We start from the raw sequence: 27,108 nt of genomic DNA, 5'->3' as shown, positions 1-27,108 counted from the left end.
ATCAAAAAATTACGAGCTGTCCTTTTTTATGTAATGTATTAAAACAAAAGACTAGATTATTAATGGAGTTCATAGGGGTCAATAATGTAAATTTTATTTTTATTTATTTTAAAACAAGGTCATTTTTAATATGAGACTTATTATTTTTTATATTTGTATGAACCTCTTTTATGTTTTTTTTTTCACATTCTTATTCCACCAGAACACCTAACCCCAAAACCCATGCACCCCTCCATGTGTAATGAACAATGGTTGCGTGATGGTCAGGTCAAAGGCCCTAGTAGAGTATATCATAAGTATGTTCATGCGCATTACAATTGACTAAAATAATTCAGGTTGAACCATAAATTGGAGTCTGTAATTGTAAAATGCTATTCTCTGTGCAAACTGCAGGTTTATGGAGCCTCTATGTCAGTTGTACAACATTTCCTTAAACATGTACTCTTGACAAAGGCAGTGTTCCTTACAAAGACTTTGTCTTGAACTGTATTGCTGATTTGGTGGCTCAGGACCCTATGCCAGAGTTTGCGGTGGGCAAGTCTGTCGGCAGCCATGGGGGCTTCAGGACTATGGCTATTATATACAAAAGGCTGATGTAACTCGACAGAGTAAAAGTAGGCAGCCTCTCAGAGTCAGCACAGTTGGTTTAGTTGAAAGGAGTCGGACACCTTAGGTACCACCTAAACTCCTGGGGCACCACTATTGCATTCAATGTGGGTGCAAATGTGGTTGCCAAAACGTAAGTAAAATAGGAAAAAAGGAAAAGCTGGCAACCCAAGTAAATGCACACCAACACCCATATATATGCAACTTAATAAATTTTATTTATATTGAAAAAAGGGGGAGTGCAAACACTGTTAAAACCACTGTGACGAACCATCTCAGGGATTAGCTCTCGGATCGTCCTGGTCACTGCCACGTGACACGTTCCTCAGAATAACTCAGACCACAGTTCAACATACAAGTCTGGCTCCTCGCCAGCTTTATTTCCACTGGTTGCAGGTAAAACAAAACATAAAACAGGAACAAAATAAAGTTCTAGACTGCCTGGTCACTGACTATAACTCTCAGCCCTGTCTACCAACTGGTGAGCTTCCCTCACCCAGTTAAAACGTGCAACCTGCAACCTGATTTATCCACAGTTCCCACTGTCACTTGGGCCACTCACAGCTCCGGCTGTGTGCCTCCAGCAAGGCCCGATGTCTCCCCCTTTACAGTGGCGTGCTGTTACTAAGGGAGAGCCCAGATTAGACTGAGTCTCCATCTTATATACACCCCCCTTCCCTGCTGCCTCATTAATAAAGCAGCAGGGGAGAGATTTTCCAGGGTGAGCCAAGGAAATACACCCTTTCCCTGCCACCTTATCACACCACTTACAAAACATACATAAGAATTCATAGAGTATAGGAATGTAATCCTATCTCTACCCCCTGACTCTGGCGAACTGGGTGAATAAAGTAATCACATATATGCATATAAACTCATATGTCAAAGCCAGAACCTAGTTACAGAGAAAGAATCAGAAAAACGTCAGGAGACCTTGATATCTATGTAAAGTGCCCAGTGCAGCCAACCTGGTACTGTGCAACCATATAGAAGTCAATAGTATAAATAGACAATACCTACAGAATGTAACCATAAAAGAAACAAGATTCTCAAGTGTATGTGAATACCCAAAATAGTTATGTGATCCGCTTGAAGGTCTCAAACCACCTACAACATAAACACCCTATTATACACTGGAAAAATCGGTCCTGGCTAGAAGAACCGCAAGGACAAAGCAACAAGACAAAGAGGACAATATCACCCAGGGTCAGGGGGGCAGCTTGCCCCATGTGTTCAGCCACACTAAATGGTGGCTTCCTCAGGATAACCATAAGCTCCCCCCAATGTAGTATATATAGATCACAAAATAATGAGAAGATAATTAACACCTGGATGGCTGTGACAGTTTACCTGCTGCTTGGTGAATCCAGCATGTCCCCTGTTTGTTCCTACTCGTGCAACACACAGTCACCGGAAATGGGGGGGGGGGCATAATTTGCTGGAAGCCGCCGAAAGTGTGGCAGCCTCACTTACCAATGCCTGTATATGTATTCATACGTCCATGCGCATCGAGCGCCCGTCCAGTCCGCATGATGCATATTGCGTGTATGTAAACCAGACTAGCCCCATTTCCTCCGGAAGTGGGGTGGGTGCATCGCGATGTCAGTCTTCAGAAATATAGCGGCCGTCCATCATAATGAGCACGCGTTACACACACACAGCCGATACCTGTATGTGCAGTTCGTGCACCCAATTCGCATCACGTTCCCTGCGCATGTGCACTTCCAGCATCATACTGGATTGCACGTGCACTTAGAACTTAGTGCTGAATGACACAGGTTAGTATGTAAACAACCAATCCCCATAATTATGCCGGTGACAAATAAAGAAAAGAAGCCATTCTATAAACCTACTCCTTCGTCGTTTTGCTGTGTATTGCATGAGAGGAACAAAAGTTATGAACCCATATAACATCAATTCAATAAATGAGACATAAAATAATCAACTTACCGTATATACTCAAGTATAAGCCGAGTTTTTCAGCACGATTTTTCGTGCTGAAAACTCCCCCCTCGGCTTATACTCGAGTGAACTCTCCGCCTGTCAATCCCTTCATCGGTGGTCTTCAACCTGCGGACCTCCAGATGTTGCAAAACTACAAGTTGTAGTTTTTAAACCTCTGGAGGTCCACAGGTTGAAGACCACTGCGCGGGCCTTCGTCATCATCCAGACCCCCCCTTTTTAGTTTTCTACTCACCTCCCCTCAGTGGGAAGGAAAGGTTAGCTGTTCGGGGCCATCTATGCTGCAGGGACAGTCCGGTGGGGAGGGTTAGTTGTTCCGGGCTGTACTTTTTCACCGGGAGTCCCTCTTCTTCGCTCGGGCCGGCCCCGGACTAGTGATGTTGCCTTGACGACGATGCACAGGGACTTTCATACGCATGAACGTCCCTGTGCTTCGTCGTCCGGGCATGCTGGGAGTTGTAGTTTTGCAACATCTGGAGGTCCGCAGGTTAAAGACCACTGAGGGGATTGACAGGCGGTGATTATGAAAGGGGGGGGGGGGGAGATGATGACGGAGGGTAAAATGACAGGGGATGATAACGGGGGTGTTAATGACGGGGGTCTGGATGATGACATAGGGGGGATGATGTATTTCCCACCCTAGGCTTAGTCGAGTCAATAACGTTTCCTGGGATTTTGGGGTGAAATTAGGGGCTTCGGCTTATATTCGGGTCGGCTTATACGGTAACCTCTATTAATCACACTGAGCACATATATGTAAACATTTTAGCTAGAGAGAATGCATCCTCCGGATGTGTCAAGAGATGCATCCATCCATCCATACATAAATAAATGTGCACATGTTCCAATGCTATCTCATGCTATCTGATGTGATATAAACGACTGCAAAGTTCATTTCTTATTTGAGGGTCCGTGCAAAAAAAAAAAAAAAACACATTGTCCTCTGGACACCAGTAAATAGGCTTTTATCTAAGTCTGCATTAAGATTGGTGTTGTGTAGCCAGTTCCTTAGTTTACAAGCAGGTTTCCCACTATGGGAAATGTTCTAAAGGGGATCTACGGCAAAATGGAAAATGAAATCATTGTGAGACAAAATTGAGGGAAAAAACGTCATTTTAATAATGTTTGGGGGGCTTCCGCTTCTACGCAGTAAATTTTTCGGTAAAAACGACACCTTTTATCTTTTGTTCTGTAGGTCTATATGATTAAAATGATACCCTACTTATATAGGTTTGATTTTGTCATACGTCTGGAGAAAAAAAATCATAACTACATGCAGGAAAATGAATACGTTTAAAATTGTCATGTTCTGACCCCTATAACTTTTTTTTATATTCCGCATACGCGGACTCCTTTATTGCGCCGTGATCTGAAGTTTTTATTGGTACCATTTTTTTATTGATCAGACTTTTTGATTGCTTTTTATAAATTTTTTTATGATATAAAAAGTGACTAAAAATATGGTATTTTGAACTTTGGAATTTTTTTGCGCATACGCCATTGACCGTGCAGTTTAAATAACAAAATATTTTTATAATTCGGACATTTTCGCACGCGGCGATACCACATATTTTTATTTACAGTTTTTTTGTTTTTTTTTTAAATGGGAAAAGGGGTTTGATTCAAACTTTTATTAGGGAAACTTTTTTTGCACGGTTATAGCCCCCATAGGGGGCTATAACACTGCACACACTGGTCTTTTACATTGATGATTGTTATCCCACAGGATAACATTGATCGATGATTCTGCCACTTGACTGCTCCTACCTGGATCTCAGGCACTGAGCAGTCATTCAGTGATCGGACACCAGGAGGAAGGTAGGGGGACTCTCCTAGTGTCCTACAGTTGTTCTGGATGCCGCAATTTCACCGCGGCAGGCCCGAACAGCTAGGAGAGAGCAGTTTAGTTTCACTTTTGAACGCCGCGTCTTAAGAGTTAATAGCCCGCGGTACCGCGATCAGTGCCATGCGCGATTAGCCAGGTATGTACAGGTATGCCCTGCGTCCTTAAGTGGTTAATGCTGCCTAGAAAGGGATCAAGGCGCATTAAATGTGGAGTTTATACACCTCAAAGTACAAGATTTAAACAACAAAAAGAAAAACCGTGGTCTCAAAAAGCAGGAGGCGCTCCACCCCAAATGCAGTTGTGCATTTATGCTGGGGGAGCAGATCCTGCCCTTGTCTGTTGCAAAGGACGATCCCCAGCATAAAATGCATACAATGGGGCATGCCTGCAGGAGACTACTACAAATGGCATCCTACACCAGATGAAAGGTGTGGATGTGTCTCGTGCCACTTGAGAAACCTTGGCGTTGGTGTGCGGGCTCAGGTATGTCCTTCATATAAGGATATACTGGCTTATGCCTCAATTTTAACATCAGTTTGAGGGTTAGCCAATGTTATTGTTCACATCTACCACAGTAGTGCACCTAAATTTATGTATTATTCTATATGTTACACATCCACACCTTTCATCTGGGGTAGGAGGCCATTGTGGCACTTGTAGTCTGCTGCAGGCATCCCCCATTGTATGCTGGGGATCACCCTTAGCAAGGGGCCACAAGCGCAGGATCTGCTCCACCAGCGTAAATGCACAACCGCATTTGGGTTGGGCACCTCCTGCTTTTTGAGACCACGTTTTTTTCTTCTTTTTGCTTACCAGGAGATAAAAAATTTTGCCCAAAGTTTGAGTTTGTACAGGAGGGTGGGCTTTGTGCTGGGACACATCTTCTGCAACACTGCTGCATAAGATGGCAGCACAGGTATGGATGGCTGTTAAATGTCTCCATAGTTATTAGGCTGTAATGTTGGAATCCCCCTTGTTGTATATCCTGTTATTCCCCCATTTTTCTGATATTCCCCCATTTTTCTGAGGCATTAGAACCTGCCTTTTAGATACTGCTCAAGGTTTGCTTTATTAAGTTTGTTTGCAATCTTCATTACTTGTATTTATTTTATACCCCCTAATTTGCAGTATGTAGCCTATCTCTAGGTTTAGATTAAAATAATTAAAGTTTACTACCTAAAGCATCTAGGTCAGTGATGATGGCATGCTCTGTGGGCACACGGCCATAGTTCGCCATGGATGCCTTTTGATGCCCTCCGCCAGCGCCGGACTTCCACTATGCCGTGGATTCTCAACCCGTGGTACGCGTACCCTCAGGGGTACGCCACGGGTTGAGCGGGGGTAGGCGAAAGCGCTGACAAATACCGGCCATGCATTGGCCAGTATTTGTCAGTGCAGAGCCGCGGCAGCTCACTGTACTGTAGCGCGGCCCGGGCTATTGTAAATGAGCTGCATGGTTGCCGGAGAGACGTGTGACCTCCCCTGACGTTGCGCGGAGTTGCCGCACAGCACAGGAGGACATCACACGTCAGTGGGGCCCTGCCGAACGGGACACGCTGAGGCCATGTAAAACAAAAAAAAAAAAAGTTAAACAACTGTATGGGACCAGGGGGGATGTATGAGATGGAGCACAAGGCATTAAGATGGAGAGGGAAAGGGATAATGGTGGAGGGGGGATGAGGAGTAATAAAGCACAAGGCATTAAAATGTAATGCCTTGTGCTTTATTACTTCTCATCCTCCCCCTCCTCCATTATCCCTCTCCCCTCCATCTTAATCTCTTGTGCCATTGTTCCTCCCTCCCTCTGATCCTCTTGCGCCATTTGGCCCCTCCATCTTAATCCCCTTGCACCATTCCCCTCTTCCTCTGATCCCCTTTTGCCATATCAGATAATAATGGCACAAGGGGATCAGAGGGAGGGAGGAAAAATGGCACAAGGTGATTAATATGGAGGTGGGGGGTTGATTATCACCCCCCCCCTCCATCTTAATCCCCTTGTGCTATTATTCCCCCCTCCATCTTAATCCCCTTGTGCCATTATTCCCCCCCCCCCCCCATCTTAATCCCCTTGTGCTATTATTCCCCCTCCCTCTGATTCCCTTTTGCCATATCTGATAATAATGGCACAAGGGAATCAGGGGGAGGGAGGAAGGAAAAATGGCACGAAGGGATTAATATGGAGGGGGGGGGGTGATTATCCCCTCTCCTCCATCTTAAACCCCTTGTGCTATTATTCCTCCTCCATCTTAATCCCCTTGCGCTATTATTCCCCCCTCCATCTTAATCCCCTTGCGCTATTATTCCCCCCTCCCTCTGATTCCCTTTTGCCATATCGGATAATATGAGTACACACACAGACTGCGGAATACATCACTTACTACCACACTCGGTGGTTCTTCTTTTAAAACAAAAGATGTTAATTTTGTTATGGCAACTGTATGAGTTGTTTTTTCTAAACGTAAACCTCAGTATTCTGATTTAATTGCTGTGCTGGCACTTTGAGGGGAAACCCGACTAATCAAAACTTTTTAAATTGTCTACTAAAACTTAGACATGCCACTATACATATAAAAAAAAAAAATTATAGGTATACTTTAATACAGTCTAATTGAAAGATACACACAGATGGACATGCATCCATCTCCTTTCACAGTGAGCCATTCAGTTCAGCTCTTTGAACCTCTTGATCTGAGGGGCTGTACTGTAGACTTTCTTATGTTGGATTTCAGTTAGCTCAGCTAATGGGAGATAACCTACTGCCAGATCTCATTTGGTCCTATTGCACTCTCTTCTGAACATGATTATTTATTGTGTAACTATGATTTCTCAATTTTTTTTCACATATCAGAAGTTTTGTGAACGCCAACCAAAGAGAGACTGTGCTCTGCTGTGTGCTTCTCCTCGTTTGTTTTAGCTATCAGTGGGGGTCTCGGCACACAGACCCCACTAATTACAATTTCTGGTATGTCATTGTTAGAGCTTGGCAATTTATCAACTTTTTTGACCCTTTCTAAAATATTAGGAGGGTGGCCCAGTGGTTAGCACTGTTGTCTAAGTTCAAATCCCATCAAGGACAACATTTGCAAAGAGTTTGTATGTTCTCTCTGTTTGAGTGGGTTTCCTTTCACACTCCATTCTGGTAGTTTAGATTGTGAGCCCCAATGGGGACAGGGACCAATATGAGTGTACAGCGCTGCAAAATCTGTGCGCGCTATATAAATAATTATTATTATAATTCATTGGTATACATTAAAATCAATCCCCAATTTGTTAAAACTTTTCAATGTAAACCAACAAAGATCTATTATAGACAGGGGTCTAAAAATTGCTGTGAAACAATATAACGAGTGACCTTCTGTTTAGATTGGTTTTATTTCGACAAATTGCCCAGCAACCTCAGTCAAAAGTAAGCGTAAATAACCGTGTAATTTTGTTCATTTAGTTTATTTGTGTTTTTGTATTGTTTTTTTGTTTATTTATTTTTTGTGTGTGTGTGCAGGTATAGCTTTCCCCTTTCTCACACTGATTCAGATATCAATGATTCTGATTTGATACGGTTTGTGAAATCTTTTAAGTACAACTTAGTGGCACACAAATCGGCAAAATAGAAAATTGAAACTGCATGTGCACAAAAAGCTATTTCTAATTGAATTCAATAAACTTATGAGAAAATACAGCCTTTTTGAGCTGTAATATGGCAGTTTTGGGGGCATTTTACACCTCAAAATGAAACTCAGAAAACATAGTGGGAACACTAAGGCTTGAACTCCATACCATTATACAACACTTAGCGGTGAGGAACCTCTAGCTGTTGTCTAAGCTGATCGGCACCCTATGATCACAGTAATGAGGTCTCTATTCTAGGATTTTTCATATTTTTGATTGATCGCAGGATGTAAAGGGTTAATGCTAAATATCCGCGTGATTGTCGAATGGCATGGCATGTTTTATGTGTCATTAAAAAAAAAGGCAACACATGCACTTAATTTTATGTAAAGTGTATCTTGTACAAGTGTCAAATAAATAAAATGCATTAATTTTCTGCATCCACAGTCTTAGAATAAGGCAAGCGCTCTAATCAAATATGGTGGTATTTATAACAAGGTATTTTTAAACACAAATTTATCACAAAGATGTCTGGATTTTGTAGCAACCAAATTGCTCTAGTAAAATGGAAGATGAGCTGTGATTGGTTGTTATCAGTCAGAGACAGAAATCAGACACCTTTGATCTATTTGGGCCTATGAGTATATAAATAAAACCATATTTGTTATATAGAGTGGTAGACTGTATCCTTTATAGTATGTTGAGGATTTGTGTGTTAGAAAAGATAAGAAACCTAATAACTGGCAATATCCAACCAAGACCACTAAGGCTGCATTCACACTACGTTTCATTCATACAGGGACTGGATCCGTCTGGGAGATTGGAAATCCCAGCCGTACCTGGCCCCCATCTCATTTATTTGAATGAGCTGACCGGAGTCAGATAGTGACTCTGGTTGGCTCATTTTTGTCCCATATACATTTTTCTGGCCGGACTGAAAACAGTGGTATGCTGCGGTTTTCAGTCCAGCCAGAAAACCAGATACAGGGCAAAAATTAGCCGACCGGAGTCACTATCTGACTCCGGTCAGTTAATTAAAGTGAATGGGTTTCTGCATCGGTCCGGCAGGGATACGGAAGCGCACGTTTTTGAAATATACCATCTGGATCCGGCAGCTGTAGGCTGCAAATGTAGTGTAAATACAGCATTAGTGCACTTGTATAAGGTATTTACTTCAGTTGTTAAATCGAGAAGCTTAAAATATAGTTATGTTAGAGAATATATATATTAATGTAATGTGTGTGTGTGTGTGTGTGTGTGTGTATGTGTATATATAATATGTGTGTGTATGTATGTGTGGAGGAAAATCAACAGAGGAAGCTTTTGACTTCATATCCCGTCCTCATGTTGTTGTCATATCCCGACCTCCAAGGGGAGGAGAAGAGGAGAAAAACAATATCAAAAACATATAGTAACTTTTAGATATTATATAAATTTTATATTATACATTATACTTTTATAGTCCCTTTTTAAAATTTTTTTTTTTATACTATCCTCTAAACCAGAAAAGTGTCTGGCTAGAATGAAACAATTTAAATACAAAGGCATCAACAATGTAAACCCCGGCCCCGATCATGTGACCTCAACGCGTTTTGTCACGTGACCGGGTCTGGGACTTACATGATTGGCCAGCACATCCCATCACAGCATTCCATCTACTGCGCAATCGCAGTCTATCTTTACCCACGCTAGCTGGCACCATGACTACAACGCGGTGAGTCTCTCACCTCCCCATTGCGGTTCACTGTATATTTATGCATATCTTTATTAATTATCTTGTTAACGGAACATGATCCATTCTCAGATTATGGAGATAAAAAATATATTATATGTCAATCACATTGCCTCTGGACGTTATACTAATGTCCCCTAGAATGTACCTTATTATTGCACATGCACTTTAACTTATGTTTTTATGAATTTGTTTGAATAATTGAATGATTTGATACTGTTTTGATATATTGATACTGTATTGGATAGTCCTTATAAATACCTTGCTGTGGTCGCTATTCACTTTCTTGAGAATGGTGGGCACAAAAAAACGAGAGGGAAGAAGAGAAAAACAACATCAAAAACATATAGTAACTTTTAGATATTATATACATTTTATATTATACATTATCATTTTATAGTCATTTTTTTTTTTTTTTTTTTATACTATCCTCTAAACCAGAAAAGTGTTTATCTGGCTAGAATAAAACAATTTAAATACAAAGGCATCAACAATCACTGGCAGACATGTTTAGTAGTGAAGGGGGGATACTTTTCGTCAAACCGCCCACCTGAAGTAAAGTGACAGGTACCACGCCCCTTTGTGACGTCATGTCACTCCCCACCCTCCCTGCACAGCTGCGCCCCCTTTCGCCCACAGTCATTGTCCTAATCTCCTAAATGTCTGTGACTGTTTATAGTACTATATAAACATGTTCCGACGTGCCTTACGACCCTCCCCCCCTGCACATTATATAGAAACATTTGCTCAGTATGTTAGTATGTTTTATAGAACGTGTAAATATATATACATTTTATATCAGGTTTTCAGAAGTCTGCACAGAATGTTATATAAATAATTATATCACATTCTATAGAAACAGCTACTTATAATGGTATATTCACACATGTAGATATAATCTGATAATCCATCACAGCTGAATAGTTTGTTTATACAATATGTGTCTATATTAGGGATCGACCGATATCGATTTTTTTTTAGGGCCATACCGATAATCTGTCACCTTTCAGGCCGATAACTTATACCGATATTCCGGTATAAGTCATCGGCTATTTCAGAGGATGGGGGAGGCAACGGGGCAGTGGCGGCGCTGGTCGTCTCTGGGCATTATCGGCAAGGTAATTGCCGATACCGATAATGTCCAAAATCGTGATTATTGTCCAATAATATCGGCCAAACCGATTAATCTGTCGATCCTTAGTCTATATTAATGAATAGAGACGCCTCTATGTAAGGGATCTTAATTATTTTAGTGTGGGATCTAAAACATATCATTTATAGCATCGTACATTGCATATTATTAATACCGCCTTCTAATATAGAGATCCATGACCCATAAAATTAATAACACTGCCTAATATTGTGTCACAGCAGCTATAATATTAATATCACAGCCTGATATGTCCCAGCAACCATAATAATAATATCACTGTAAGTTTGAAAAAAAGACTTCAACTGAGACACAATATTAGACAAACTGTTACTATATGTCTTTTATATAGTTTTTGCTACATATATCAAACACATTTCATAGAATAAGATGTTTTATTTTGTACATTTGTAAAGGTAAATACCATTTACAGGAATAAAGTAATACTACCTCTTAATATTGTGCCCCATCAGCCAAAACATAAATACCACCGCATAACATTAACCCCTTAAGGACCACGGGTTTTCCTGTTTTTGCACTTTCGTTTTTTCCTCCTCACCTTTTAAAAATCATAACCCTTTCAATTTTGTACCTAAAAATCCATATTATGGCTTATTTTTTGGGCCACCAATTCTACTTTGCAGTGACATTAGTAATTTTACCCAAAAATCTACGGCGAAACGGAAAAAAAAAAATCATTGTGCGACGAAATTGAAGAAAAAACACCATGTTGTAACTTTTAGGGGCTTCCGTTTCTACGCAGTACATTTTTCGGTAAAAATGACACCTTATCTTTATTCTATAGGTCCATACGGTTAAAATGATACCCTACTTATATTAGGTTTGATTTTGTCATACTTCTGTAAAAAATCATAACTACATGCAGAAGAATTTATATGTTTAAAATTGTCATCTTCTGACCCCTATAACTTTTTTTTATTTTTCTGCATATGGGGCGGTATGAGGGCTAATTTTTTGTGCCGTGATCTGAAGTTTTTAGCGGTACCATTTTTGTATTGATCTGACTTTTTGATCGCTTTTTATTCATTTTTTCATGATATATAAAGCGACCAAAAATACTTTATTTTGGACTTTGGAATTTTTTGCGCGTACGCCATTGACCGTGAGGTTTAATTAATTAATTAATTAATTAATTAATTATATATTTTTTATAGTTCGGACATTTACGCACGCGGCGATACCACATATGTTTATTTTTATTTACATGGTGTTTATTTTTTTATGGGAAAAGGGGGGTGATTTGAACTTTTATTAAGGAAAGGGTTAAATGACTTTTATTAACTTTATTTTTTTTTACACTCTTTTTTTTTTTTTTTTTTGCAGTGTTATAGCTCCCATAGGGACCTATAACACTGCACACACTGATTGCCATAGCTTTGCAATGACCTCCGCTCGTGTCCCAGCTGAGCAGCCGTGCAGCTTTCACTTTCGGTTTAGATCCGGCGTTCAACTTTGAACGCCGCATCTAAAGGGTTAATAGCTATTAGCCCCGTGTTCCGGCATCAGATACATGTCGGGACCAACCCGATATGACGCAGGGTCACCGCGTGACCCCGCGTTATATCGCGGGAGCCGGCCAAGGATGTAAATATACGTCCTTGGTCGTTAAGGGGTTAATACAGTCTTCTAATATAGAGATCCATGACCCATAACATTAATACCACCCTCTAATATTGTGTCCTATGAGCTATAATATTAATACCACGGACTGATATTATGTCCCATCAAACATAATATTAATACCACTGCTTAATATTGTGTCTCTAGGTTGAAGTCTTTTTGTAACCTTACAAACTGTTACAATGTTTCCCTTTGGAGCATTCCGTGTTTTGTTTTCTTTTTTTGTAAACCATGATATTCTCAGTTCACAACTTAGTTACAATTATTTTACACCGCTCTATAAGTGCTTTAGGTACTGTATACATGACAAATATTCAGGAAAATATTATAACCCAATAATATACATTGCAAACAGGTATTGTTCCAAATGTAAGGGGAAAAAAGTATATATACAATCATACAAATATTACTAACATATAAACTAAAAGAAAATACTATATTGATGATGTTATATAATTATAATACATAAATCTATTTATTATCAGTGACAGTAATAATAACAGGACATGTTTGAACACATAGTAAATACTAGAGTAGGTGTATTTTAGGCTTCCGAGTCAAAGTAGTTACATGAACAGGTCCCATTCATTTAATGTAAAGCTTAATTTTATACAATAAAAGGGTTGCTAGAAAACGCAAGTAAGTAACATAGACAAAATAAATCTGAGGCAAGGATCTCATCTCTAAGAATTATACAAACTCGCATTCTATAATGAAGTCACTACCAATGTAATTGCCTGGCAGTGCTGAAAATCATGGTATATTCTTAGGCTTCCGGTAACATGTAATGTTCTGATGAACTGTAAGGATACACATCTTCAGTGGTAGACCAAGTGAGCTACAGTGCTAGTGTTTATCATTTTACAGCTGTAGTTTAAACTCCAATAGTAGAGTTTCATTTATAAAATAAACATCACACAAATTTGTCTATTATTTTGAGCATTTTTCTGTTATGTTTGCTTTATTTTTAAATTACAGTCAGGCTAATTCCACTCCTAATTTTGGCTAAATAATGACCAAAATTCCCAGAATATTCCTAGGTGCTATTTGAAGTTTGTCCCTAACTAGCTGATAGGAAAACAATACAAGAACAAAAAGGAATACATTTATTGAAAAATGCACACAACATTCCATTAGATCTTTGAGGCCTTATAGTATATTCACACATGTAGATATAATCTGATAATCCACCAATACTGATGAATAGTTTGTTTATACAATATGTGCATGGATTTAACCATCACAGAGACAAAGTCCTCCAACACATTTCAAATTTGCGCTGTTTGGATATACCCGAAGGTAAATACTTTCAAAAGGGCACAATTTATAATTACATTTATTATGCACCCACCCCATAAGTGTTTCAGGTACTAAATAAATAAATTAATTAAATATTGTGCTATCCAGGTATTATCCAGGGCAAATGGGCACTGTACCTATTGTAAGTAAAAGAAATGTGGCCAATCGTAGAAGATTTAGGAACATATAAACTTAAAGAAAATACTGTAATAATGATATATATTTATAGCACATGATAAAGAATGGCATCAACCATTGTTAGAGACAGTAATATTAATAGGACATGTATGAACACATAGTAAATACTAGAGTAAAAGTATTTCAGGTTTTGCCAATCATTCTCACATGAACGAACATCACAGGACCCGCCATGAATGGACTCTAAACATGGCACAATTCTTTGATATTCTCACAATAGCAATGTGTAGTGCCACACCATGAAGAAACTGCAGGTGGTGTAAAAGTTTACAATACTGGCTCTATAGAAGTCCATTCCTGAAATAACAAACACAAATCTGTTGCTTATCACATGAAAAATGTATCACTCCCTTATTATTATTTATTTATTCAGCTTTTCTATTATTTGTTGTTGAATGATTTGTAAACACAACCAACTATTCAGGGTTATATTGAAAGCTTTAAAATAACAAGCAATTCGTTGCTTTCAAAATAAGCAAAAATGTTCCTAGATCTGTTTTTAATTTCATTGTGATTATGGTGTTTCCTGTATAGTGCCACTGCGTGGAAAGTGTTATGGTAACATTTTTGGGGCGCCAGTGAAACAGTCACATTAAAGACTCTATGGATTGGCCTCATGCTAGGGATCGTCCGATTATCGGTTTGGCCGATATTATTGGACGATATTCACGATTTTGGACTTTATCGGTATCAGCAATTACCTTGCCGATAATGCCTCCCCCCCCCTCCCCAGCCAGAGACCACCACCGAGACCGCCGCTGCCCCATTACCTCCCTCATCCCCTGTTCCCGGGGTCCGCGCTACTTCTTGCTCCCGCGACGCGACGTCACCGTCAGTGCGCACAGTGACAGCTCAGGACGACGCCGGAGCCAGAAGTAGCGCGGGCCCTGGGAACAGGTGAACAGGTCATTTTAAAACCGGGGATGGGGGAGACAATGGGGCAGCGGTGTGGTTGGACTAGGGAGGACCCCAGGACTGGCAGGGGGAGAGCGGGTGATGGCGGCGGTCTCTGGCCCTGCAAAAGCCGTTGCAGTTCATTGATTTAATGTGCCCGCTTTAAATCATTGATCTGTGGGGGGAGGGTGCTAGGAAATAGCCGATAATTTATATCGATATTCCGGTATAAATTATCGGCTATCGGCCTGAAAGGTCGCAGATTATCGGTATCTGTCGATCCCTACCTCATGCCCTCTCAAAAACCCTAACGGGGTAGAAAAACAGTATATGTGTTTCAGGCTTGCTCCTCTACAATGCACCTTGGGTCTCTGGGAACCCCTCTCAAGCTAGAGTAATAACATTACAGGTTATGGATTCTAGAATTATAGGTACAGAAAGTTGATCCAGGGATTTATTCTGACTGCTATATTTGGAGTCGGGAAGGAATTTTTACCTCTAGTATGAGTGTTTTTTTGCCTTTCTCTGGACCAACTCAGTAGAGACGCATTAGGTTTATAGGTTGAACTTAATGGAATCTGGTCTTTTTTCAACCTTATGAACTATGTTACTATGTTCTGGATGTGCGACCATGTCTGGGCCTCCGTTATTTTACGTCGCACTTTGGCATTTGTTTACGGCTGTTGAAGTATGCTTATATATACGGTCTTAGTATTTGTTATGTGCTGTTAGATAGGTATTTTGTGCATTGTGGGATTTGTTTAGTGTGGCTGTGTTATTTTGTGCTGCACTGTAATATTTGGTGCTGCTGGTGTTGTATTATCATGTTTATTTACCACTTAGGGGGAAATATTTTGTACCGCACTGTGGTATTTGGTGCAGGGGGATATTATGTGTGTTACTTGGTGCTATTTAGCTGGCATTGATGGGTATAACACGGGTGGTCGCTTTAGCTTTTATTTACTGTTGTGTGGTATTTATTTGTTCATGTGATGGTGAAACAGAGAAGTCCTGCTAAATAGTACATTACAGTATTTTGGTACAATATTTCACCATTTAGGTCATACTTTTTAGTTTTGCACAGTGTCTAAAATCTGCCCTGCCTTGAGTGTTCTAAAAGGTGAACTTGAGAGGGCTACCCAGAGAGGTGCATTGTAGAGGATCAAACCTGAAAAACATACTCTTTTTCTACCTTGTTAGGGTTTTTGAGAGGGCATGAGGCCAATCCATAGTCTTTAATGTGGCTGTTTCACTGGCGCCCCAAAACTGTTACCAGAACACTTTCCACATAGTGGCACTATACAGGAAACACCATAATCACACTGACATTTTTAACATAAAACAGATCTAGGGACATTTTTGCTTATTTTGAAAGCAACGAATTGCTTATTTTAAAGTGTTCAATTTAACCCTGAATAGTTGGTTGTGTTTACAAAATCATTCAACAACAAATAGAAAAGCTGAATAAATAAATATTAATGTTATACATTTTTCATGTGATAAGCAACAGATTTGTGTTTATTTCAGGAATGGACTTCTATAGAGCCACTATTGTAAACTTTTACACCACCTGCAGTTTCTTCATGGTGTGGCCCTACACATTGCTACAGAGGTGAGGGCCGCTACGTATGCGTAGCGAGAAGCCGCTAGCTTAGTCACGTGTCTCAGCACCTCTAGAGAATGCCGACTGTTGTTTATTAGTGAAAGTGCAGTAAGTATAAGGCCCCCCCTTTGTGAGAATATCAAAGAATTGTGCCGTGTTTAAATTCATGGCGGGTCCTGTGATGTTCGTTCATGTGAGAATGACTGGCAAAACCTGAAATACTTTTACTCTAGTATTTACTATGTCTTCATACATGTCCTATTAATATTACTGTCTCTGACAATGCTTAATGCCATTCTTTATCATGTGCTATAAATATATAACATCATTATTATTATTATAGTATTTTCTTTTATTATATTTATTATATTTTAAGTTTATATGTTCCTAAATCTTCTACGATTGGCCACATTTCTTTTACTTACAATAGGCACAGTGCCCGTTTGCCCTGGATATTACCTGAATAGCACAATATTTTCATGCATCTGTTATTTATATAGTACCTGAAACACTTAATGGGTGGGTGCATAATAAATGTAACTATAAATTGTGCCCTTTTGAAAGTATTTACCTTTGGGTATGTCCAAACAGCGCAAATTTGAAATGTGTTGGAAGACTTTGTCTCTGATGGTTAAATCCATGCACATATTGTATAAACAAACTATTCATCTGTATTGATGGATTATCAGATTATATCTACATGTGTGAATATACCATAAGGCTTCAAAGATCTCATGGAATGTTGTTTGTGTAACACTCACGTTTCTGAAGACAGGAACTCCGGTGTATGTGGATCTGCTGGACCTGTGTGGCAGAGGACTCGGACCGTGCCAGGGAGCGGAGCCTAAGGTGCCGCTGGTCTTTACCAGAGCCCGCCGCAAAGCAGGATGGGCTTGCAGCTGCAGGCGACACCCAGGTCGCTACCCCCGGCACGACTTGACCACACAGGCGGCTGAGGAGATGCGAAGCACAGAAGGGATGAGACAACTCGTAGTCAGGATAGCTGTAGGTCAGGGCAGGTGGCACAGTAGCGTAGTCAGGACGTAGCAGAAATTCGGTAGGCAGGCGGCAGAGAAGCAAGGTCACAAGAGTAGGAGATCTGGTACACTGCAAGGCAATACAATGGAACGCTTTCTCTAGGGCACAAGGCAACAAAGATCCGGCAGAGAACTGAGGAGGGTGGAGGAATTTATCAACAAGACACAGGTGGTTACACTAATGAGCGTACTGGCCCTTTAAATCTTAAAGCTCTGGCAGGGGAAACACCCGGAGAGTGACAGACTGGGGCTCGCATGCGGTTGCGTCGGCGATGCGAGCCCCAGCCCAGTCGGCAGCAGAAGGTAAGGGGACCATGCACTCAACGGCCAGCGTGTGAGGCAGGAGCGCATAGCGTAACAGTGTGCATTTTTCAATTGATTTATTCCTTTTTGTTCTCGTATTGTTTTCCTATCAGCTAGTTAGGGACAAACTTCAAATGGCACCTAGGAATATTCTTGGAATTTTGGTCATTATTTAGCCAAAATTAGGAGTGCAATTAGCCTGACTGTAATTTACAAATAAAGCAAACAAAACAGAAAAATGCTCAAAATAATAGACTCATTTGTAAATCCGTAGAAACAGATATTAGAAAATTAAATATCAAATCAAATTATAAAAACAATAATATTACATTTAAAGAGAAAAAAGCGATCTTAGAGCTACAAAAAGATAACAGTATCACGATCCGCCCCGCGGATAAAGGGGGAGGGATCGTGATACTGGACACAGAGAAATATAACAATGAATGTACACGACAACTATCAGATATCCAGACTTACATTAAATTAAAATCAGACCCCACAGTAGAATTTAGTAAAGAGTTGAAAACCATAGGTGATAAGGCCTTGGAATCTGACATTTTGTCACTCAAGGAACATGAGTTTATTTTGGGAACACAGGAGAGGTTACCTGTTTTTTACTCTCTCCCCAAAATTCACAAAGATCCCACCAACCCCCCTGGTCGCCCCATAGTATCTGGAATCAATTCACTTACATCCAACCTTTCCCAACTGATTAACCGTTTTTTACAACCCATAGTTCAGACAACACAGTACTATCTCAAAGACACTACTCAGGCTATCCAAATCTTAGAAAATAAAAAATGGGAACCCGAATATATTCTTGTATCCTTAGACGTGAGTTCCCTTTACACTATTATAAATCACACTGATGGACTACGAGCAGTGAAACACTTTTTAACCAAAGCAGATATTTTTCCGCAACAGATTGATTTTATCCTTCAAGCTATAAATTATATTTTAACCCAATACTATTTTTACTTCGAAAATGAATTTTACCTCCAAACTACCGGTACCGCCATGGGTACGAGATTCACGCCCAGCTATGCCAATATGTTCATGGCAGCCTGGGAGGAACAAACTATAACCCCCAGAATCAGCGCGAATCTCGTACTATGGCGGCGCTACATCGATGATATAGTTTTTATCTGGAAAGGCCCGAGAGACATTTTGGAAGTTTTTATCCAAGAAATTAATACTAACAATTTTAATCTAAATTTTACCCCACATATAAGTACAGGCACTTTAGAATTTCTTGATCTTTTTATTACCATAGATGTATGCAAACTGATCTGCAGTACAAATAAGTAAAAATAGTTTTATTCTTTTTAATAGTTGCCACCTCCCTAGATGGCTCTTAAATGTCCCAACGGGCCAGTACCGCAGACTTAAAAGAAATTGCACACCGCAGACCAAATTTGAAGAGGAGGCCCAAGTTCTTACTGGAAAATCCTTGGATAAAGATTATCCAAAAAGTGTCCTTGATAAATCTTTTAATCAAGTTTGTGCTTTGGATAGATCCTCTTTTTTTATTGCCAAAGACCCAAAGACACAAACTTATAATGACGACCCTAAGATCATTTTACCCTTCAATAAAGACTATAAAAAAATTGAAATGATAATCAGAAACAATTGGCATTTTTTAAAAAAGGATAAAATCATTGGACATAACATACCTTCCCATCCACCCATTGTTTACACAAAAGCCCCTAATTTGGGCATTCAGGTTGCCCCTACAATTAAACAATCCATTATTTCCACAACACCATCCACCTGGTTACAAAGTAAAGGATGTGTAACATAGGAGAAGTTTGCTGACCAGGTGAAGGTGTATGGTGTGTGCTCTGCATTTTTAAGAAAAAGTTCAATAAAGGATCTACATTTTAAAGGGACTGCTGGACTACCTCTTCTTCATTTACTCACTGTTATTATTACTGTCACTGATAATAGATTTATGTATTACAGTGGTCCCTGAACATACGATGGTAATTCGTTCCAAACGACCCATCGTTTGTCGAATCCATCTTATGTTGAGGGATTCGTGCAATGTAAAAAGTGTATTTAATACTCACCTGTCCCCGCCACGTCCTCACCGCTCCCGATGCTGTCCCGCTGCTCCGGCGTCTTCTTCGGGATCCTCGGGCTTCTTCCGCATCTTCTCCGGTGTCCGGGCCTCACTTTCTGGTGACGTTATTAAGTTGCGGCGTGCGCAGCGACGTAATAATGACGCCGGAATGCGAGGCCCGGACCCCGGAAAAGATGCAGAAGACGCCGGAGGATCGCGAAGTGGACCCGGAGCAGCGGGGATCGGTAAGTGAACCTGTCCGGGATGCTTAAACTGCTATCCGACAGCATCTTGAGCATTTTGCGCTGTCGGATAGCAGTTAATGCGATGGCCCCGACATATAAAAGCATCGTATGTCGATGCTGACATCGACATGCGATGGCCTCTGAGAGGCCATCGTATGTCGATTTGATCATATGTTGGGGCCATCGCATGTCGGGGGTTACTGTATAATTATAGAACATCATCAATATAGTATTTTCTTTTAGTTTATATGTTAGTAATATTTGTATGATTATATATTATTGGTGATAATATTTTCCTGAATCTTTGTCATGTATACAGTACCTAAAGCACTTATAGAGCGGTGTAAAGTAACTGTAAGTTGGGAACTTTGAGAATATCATGGTTTACAAAGAAAGAAAACAAAACACGGAATGCTCCAAAGGGAAACATTGTAACAGTTTGTAAGGTTGCAAAAAGACTTCAACCTAGAGACACAATATTAAGCAGCGGTATTAATATTATGTTTGATGGGACATAATATCAGTCCGTGGTATTAATATTATAGCTCATAGGACACAATATTAGAGGGTGGTATTAATGTTATGTCTGATGAAACACTATTAGGTATGGTATTAAAGTTATGCAATGTACACTACTATAAATGATCTTCTTTAGATCCCACACTAAAATAATTAAAGATCCCTTACATTGAGGCGTCACTATTCATTGATATAGCCCCTACAGACACATCTATGTTACTTTTATGGGTGTCTACTGTGAGAAATAGGGGGATTGACTGTTGCAAAACGCTTTGTTTATACAGCTGTTCTGGGATGCGGCTATGTATGCTGCTTTTGCACAGTTGTTAAGGGTGTAATAGAAAAACCTGCCTGTACCTCGTTGTCACTACTCCGTGGAATGTGTGGCTTCTGTACAGAAAAAAATGTGCTTCTGCTGGAAAGCTCTGTTTATACAGCTTGATTTGGATATATTTCTTTCCCTTACCTTTGGAACAATATCTGGTTGCGCTGTATATTATTGGGGATATTTTCCAAAATCTTTGTCATGTATACAGTACCTAAAGCTCTTATAGTTTGGTGTAAAATGATCGTAACTCTAAGTTGTGAACTTTGAGAATATAATTGTTTACAAAGTAAGAAAACAAAACCTAGAATGCTCCAAAGGGAAACATAGTAACAGTTTGTTAGTTTGACAAAAGACTTCAACCTAGCGACACAATATTAGGCAGTGCTATTAATATTATGGTTGATAGTACATAATATCAGGCCGTGGTATTAATATTATAGCTGCTGGGCCCCAATATTAGGCAGTGTTATTAATGTTATGGGTCATGGATCTCAATATTAGAAGATGATATTAATACAGGGTGGGCCATTTATATAGATACACCTTAATAAAATGGGAATGGTTGGTACATTAGTATATGTGAGAGGGGGAAACTTCTCAAGATGGGTGGTGACCATGATGGCCATTTTGAAGTCAGCCATTTTGAAGCCAACTTTTGTTTTTTCAATTGGAAGAGGGTCATGTGACACATCAAACTTATTGGGAATTTCACAAGAAAAACAATAAAATGTGTTCAATGTGCTGCCCATTGTATTGGATTGTCAATGCAACCCTCTTCTCCCACTCTTCACACACTGATAGCAACTCCGCAGGAGAAATGCTAGCACAGGCTTCCAGTATCCGTAGTTTCAGGTCTGCACATCTCATATCGTCACAGCATAGACAATTTCCTTCAGATGACCCCAAAGATAAAAGTCTAAGGGAGTCAGATCAGGAGACCTTGGGGGCCATTCAACTGGCCCACGACGACCAATCCACTTTCCAGGAAACTGTTCATCTAGGAATGCTCGGACGTGACACCCATAATGTGGTGGTGCACATCTTGCTGGAAAAACTCAGGGAACGTGCCAGCTTCAGTGCATAAAGAGGGAAACACATAATCATGTAGCAATTTCGCATATCCAGTGGCCTTGAGGTTTCCATTGATGAAGAATGGCCCCACTATCTTTGTACCCCATATACCACACCATACCATCAATTTTTGTGTTCCAACTGTCTTGGAGGGATCTATCCAATGTGGGTTAGTGTCAGACCAATAGCGGTGGTTTTGTTTGTTAACTTCACCATTCACATAAAAGTTTTCCTCATCACTGAACAAAATCTTCTGCGTAAACTGAGGGTCCTGTTCCAATTTTTGTTTTGCCCATCCTGCAAATTCAGTGCACCGTTCTGGGTCATCCTCGTTGAGATGCTGCAGTAGCTTGAGTTTGTAAGGGTGCCATTTGTGAGTAGCTAATATCCGCCGAAGGGATGTTCGACTAATGCCACTCTCCAGTGACATGCGGCAAGTGCTACGCTGTGGGCTCTTGCTGAATGAAGCGAGGACAGCCACTGATTTTTCTTCATTAGTGACACATTTCATGTGTCCACATTTTGACAAATCCAATACTGAACCAGTTTCACGAAACTTAGCAAGCAGTTTGCTAACTGTAGCATGGGAGATGGGTGGTGTTGTAGGGTGTCTTGCATTGAAATCTGCTGCAATGACCCGGTTACTGCGTTCACCAGACATCAACACAATTTCTATCCGCTCCTCACGTGTTAACCTCGTTGACATGTCAATGGCTGTAAACAAAGAGAAACTTGTAAATAACTAATGAAAGAATAAAGTTATGTTAAAACCAAGCACACCAGTGTTTTTCTTGTGAAATTCCCAATAAGTTTGAAAAAACAAAAGTTGGATTCAAAATGGCCGACTTCAAAATGGGCGCCATGGTCTCCACCCATCTTGAAAAGTTTCCCCCCTCACATATACTAATGTGCCACAAACAGGAAGTTAATATCACCAACCATTCCAATTTTATTAAGGTGTATCCATATAAATGGCCCACCCTGTATTGTGGCTGCTGAAACATTAGGCGGTGGTATTCATGTTATTGCTGATGGGGAACAATATTAGGTGTTGTATTCATGTTATGGCTGATGGGGCCCAATATTAAGAGGCTGTAATAATATTATGCCTGCTGAAATATATTAGGCGGTGGTATTAATGTTTTGGCTGATGGTGCACAATATTAAGAGGTAGTATTAATTTATTTACTTTATTCCTCTAAATGGTATTTAACTTTACAAATGTACAAAATAAAACATCTTCTATGAAATGTGTTTGATATATGTAGCAAAAACTATATAAAAGACATATAGTAACAGTTTGTAAGTTTGAAAAAAGACTTCAACCGAGAGACACAATATTAGACAGTGGTATTATTATTATGGTTGCCGTGGTATTAATATTATAGCTGCTGTGACACAATATTAGGCAGTGTTATTCATTTTATGGGCCATGGAACGCTATATTAGAAGGTGGTATTAATATTATGCAATGTACGATGCTATAAATGAAATGTTTTAGATCCCACACTAAAATAATTCAAGATCCCTTACATCAGTGGTTCTTAACCTTGTTGGAGGTACTGAACCTCACCAGTTTCATATGCGCATTCACAGAACCCCTCTTAATTGGACAAATAAAATGTTTTTTTCAAATTCAAAACATAGGAGGTATATATTTAAGTATATATTTATACATAGGTGCGCAAAATGAACAAAACCATTAAGAACAAAACCATGAAAACATGATTTTATGGCAAGACAAGACGCTTCGTATTATGCTAATTAACTTCTTTACTGAAACTCAGCAGCTAGTATGTAATGTAAGTATTAACAGAAAAAAGACTTTTTTACAATATAACAAAGGGTATATGAACATGCAACCTAGGGTGCAACCTAGCATGAAGTCCCGTGACATTAGCCAATCAGACTGTAGTACAGGTGATAAAGGTATCCCACACACAGATATCTTCCTTCTTCTTTGCTGCTCAGCAGAGTGATTAAGATAAGTATTTTTTCTCTCAAAACACTAATATTATTTCCATTGCTTATTTCATTAATTAATTATTTAATAAATTGTCATTCCTTTTCTTTTCTCCTTTTATCAATATCTTTCTCTCATATCTAGTTCTATATAATTATTTTATTCTCATTGCGATTATCCTTCATTCCACATATTCTAATCGCTTTTCCCTGCTTCTCCACGGTTATTCCGGTTCTCATTTTAACTCCATACCCCCCGGTTCATTCCCCCCCCTTTTTACTTTACCTCACAATATTCCTATTTCTTCTCTTCGCGCCGTTATCGCAGCCCGAGCGCTCCCTGTATTCTCCGGCGCTCACGCAAGTCTCGCGAGACTTGCTGACAGAGAGGTCGTCCTCTGTCTGGCGTTCTCGGGATCTCGTCATTCTCCTCAGAGTGACAGAACCTGCAGGACGTGTATTTTCTCCTCACACTGTATCCTATTAATTGTACAATTTATGTCTTTTAAATAGAAATTCATTCTGAAACAGTATTTCTCTTTCCTCTCTTATCCTATTCTGCCACCCGGTGGCTGTATTCAATATACATAGTTCTTCATCTTTTATCATTATTGTAACCTCATATCTCTCTTATAATATTAACTGACTCTATCATTAATTGTTCCTATATTCAATTTAATTGTCTATTAGTTTTAATCCTTAATTATACCCTTACAGATAATTTTTTGTTGTGTTCTTCTGCAGTTATTTGAAAAATGTCTGAGGAAAATAAAACTCCATCAGAAAATGTTCTCCCAGAGAATTTACAATCTCTGGTGGACGCTTCTATTTCTAAATCCATTAATGTAGCGGTACAATCCGCAGTCTCTGCTTTGCAGGGCTCTATTGACAAATCAGTGTCACTGGCCATAGCCCGCTCCAATTCCTCAAACATGGGCTCTATACCTCCCTTAACTCCCTCGGACCAATTCTGGTCCCCAGAGGAGTCCGTGTCCCAATTGGCTAAGGGACTTAAGGGGCCAGGAAAGGCAAAGGCTAAGAGAAGGCATTCTACTGACGGCCCCTACTCCGCTAGACAAGGTAAAAATACCTCAGGAGTACGCCAAGATTTATCACATTCTCAGAATGCAGAATTTACTCAAGCCTCTGGCACAGGTGGTTCACACAAACCACAAGACGTACCCTCAACCCGTGAGGAAGCTCAATCCAGCAGGGTTAAGAAGTCTAGCCTCAGAGCTAAGCCAAACTCCTTCAAGGTATCCTCATCTGAAGAGTCAGCTGACTCAGACATTGGGGACATTGATGAGATACTATATGTCTCGGAGGACAGTGATGCCAATCATGATGACCCTGGCAGTCAGGAAGAAACTAATTTAACTGAATCGGGTGACACATACTTTGACCCGGCATTGATATGTCATCCACGTTCTGGGGAATGGCTACCAAAAACAAAGGTAGCCGAATTCATTTCACAATGGGCCAACAAGCCTCTGGACAAACTGTCCCGTAACAAACTAAAAGCAGAATGTCCTAGACCAACTCTGCCAAACAATGCCTCTCACACCCCAGAATTAGATCCACTCATTGCAAAATTTCTCTTTAAAACCGGTAACAACCCAAAAAAGGGAGTGGATAGAAGTTTCAAGTCCTGTCAGGACAAGTTGATGGACCTATTGGGTCCTCTGACAAAAATTTTAAATTTAGCAGAAGAGGCATCCACTTCAGATACACAGGTGGATCCTGAAACCCTTAAAGGGTGGGCCCAAAGGGCCATATGTATTTTCGGGAATGCTAACGCTTCCCTCTCTAACGAGCGTAAACGCTCCATTCTGTTAAAAATAGACCCCCAGCTAACCAATTTGGCCACAGTAGAACCACCAAATCCCACCAAGGGCATGCTCTTTGGAGATGATTTCATTAAAGAGCTTAATAAATATGTCGGCCTATTCTCATCTCTGAATAAGGCCCAAGTTTCAATGAAAAAAGTTTTTTCTCAACGAGTTTTTGGGAAGGCTGGAAGAGGTCGGGGCCGCTCTTCCGGCCGTTCCTCTCAAAGTCAATACCACAGAGGCTCCTACTCCCATAAATCACAATCCTCAGGCCACTCCTCCGCACCCCCTCCCCCCTTCTTTCCATACAGGGGCAGACCATGGAGAGCCAGAGGTCACAGAGGATTTCCTCGTTCAAGACCTCCCACAGGTAAGCCTTCCTCAGTCTTCTTCCCAAAATATTCCACTGGGGGGAAGACTCCTGTATTTTTCCCACAATTGGACTACGATTACGTCCGACTCTTGGATCCTAAACACGGTCCAAGGCTATCAAATAGAATTTGTCTCTCCTCCTATCCAAACCTATCTACCACATCCGATTCAATTCTCTCAAACAGACAAAACCCTTATAGATCAAGAAATCAGAGACTTATTTGCCAAACAGGCAATTATTCCGATTCCAAACCAATCACCAGGTTTTATCAGCAACTTGTTTCTGGTAAAAAAGAAAGATGGAGGTCACAGACCAGTGATCAATTTGAAACTCTTGAACAATTTAGTAATCTATCGCCACTTCAAAATGGAGGGCATTCATCTACTAAGGGACATCCTACTACAACACGATTGGCTTGTAAAAATAGACTTAAAAGAGGCATACCTCACTGTCCCAATCCATGCTTCTTCCCAAATGTTCCTACAATTTCTTTGGGAAAACCAAAAGTGGCAATTTACTTGCCTTCCTTTCGGCCTATCTTCAGCCCCATGGTGCTTTACGAAGCTATTGAAACCGGTAGTAGCGTCTCTCAGAAGTCGAGGAGTTCGTCTTATCATCTATCTAGACGACATTCTCCTTATGGCCCAATCAAAAGAGTTACTTTTGCTCCACTTGGATTGGACTCTCTCTCTTCTGATTCATCTGGGCTTTCTGATAAACTACAAGAAATCAATCTTAGTTCCTTCTCAGGACCTAGAGTTCCTAGGCTTTATGATCAACACTCAATTGACCACTCTGAGCCTTCCTCCGAGGAGGTTGAAAACCATTCGGAAGGAGATCAA

General features: G+C 40.2%; 1 protein-coding gene across 6 annotated transcripts in view; it reads left to right on the top strand.

Annotated features, from left to right (window-relative positions):
• The window catches only part of GABPB1 (GA binding protein transcription factor subunit beta 1), a 113,660-nt gene that overhangs the window by 76,588 nt on the left and 9,964 nt on the right, over positions 1-27,108 (top strand). The gene's annotated exons all lie outside the window — the stretch shown is intronic.

This window comes from Hyla sarda, chromosome 4, assembly GCF_029499605.1.
Source record: "Hyla sarda isolate aHylSar1 chromosome 4, aHylSar1.hap1, whole genome shotgun sequence".
NCBI lineage: Eukaryota > Metazoa > Chordata > Amphibia > Anura > Hylidae > Hyla > Hyla sarda.
The sequence above is the reverse complement of the archived record's forward strand: the minus strand, read 5'-3'. Positions and strand labels throughout refer to the sequence as shown.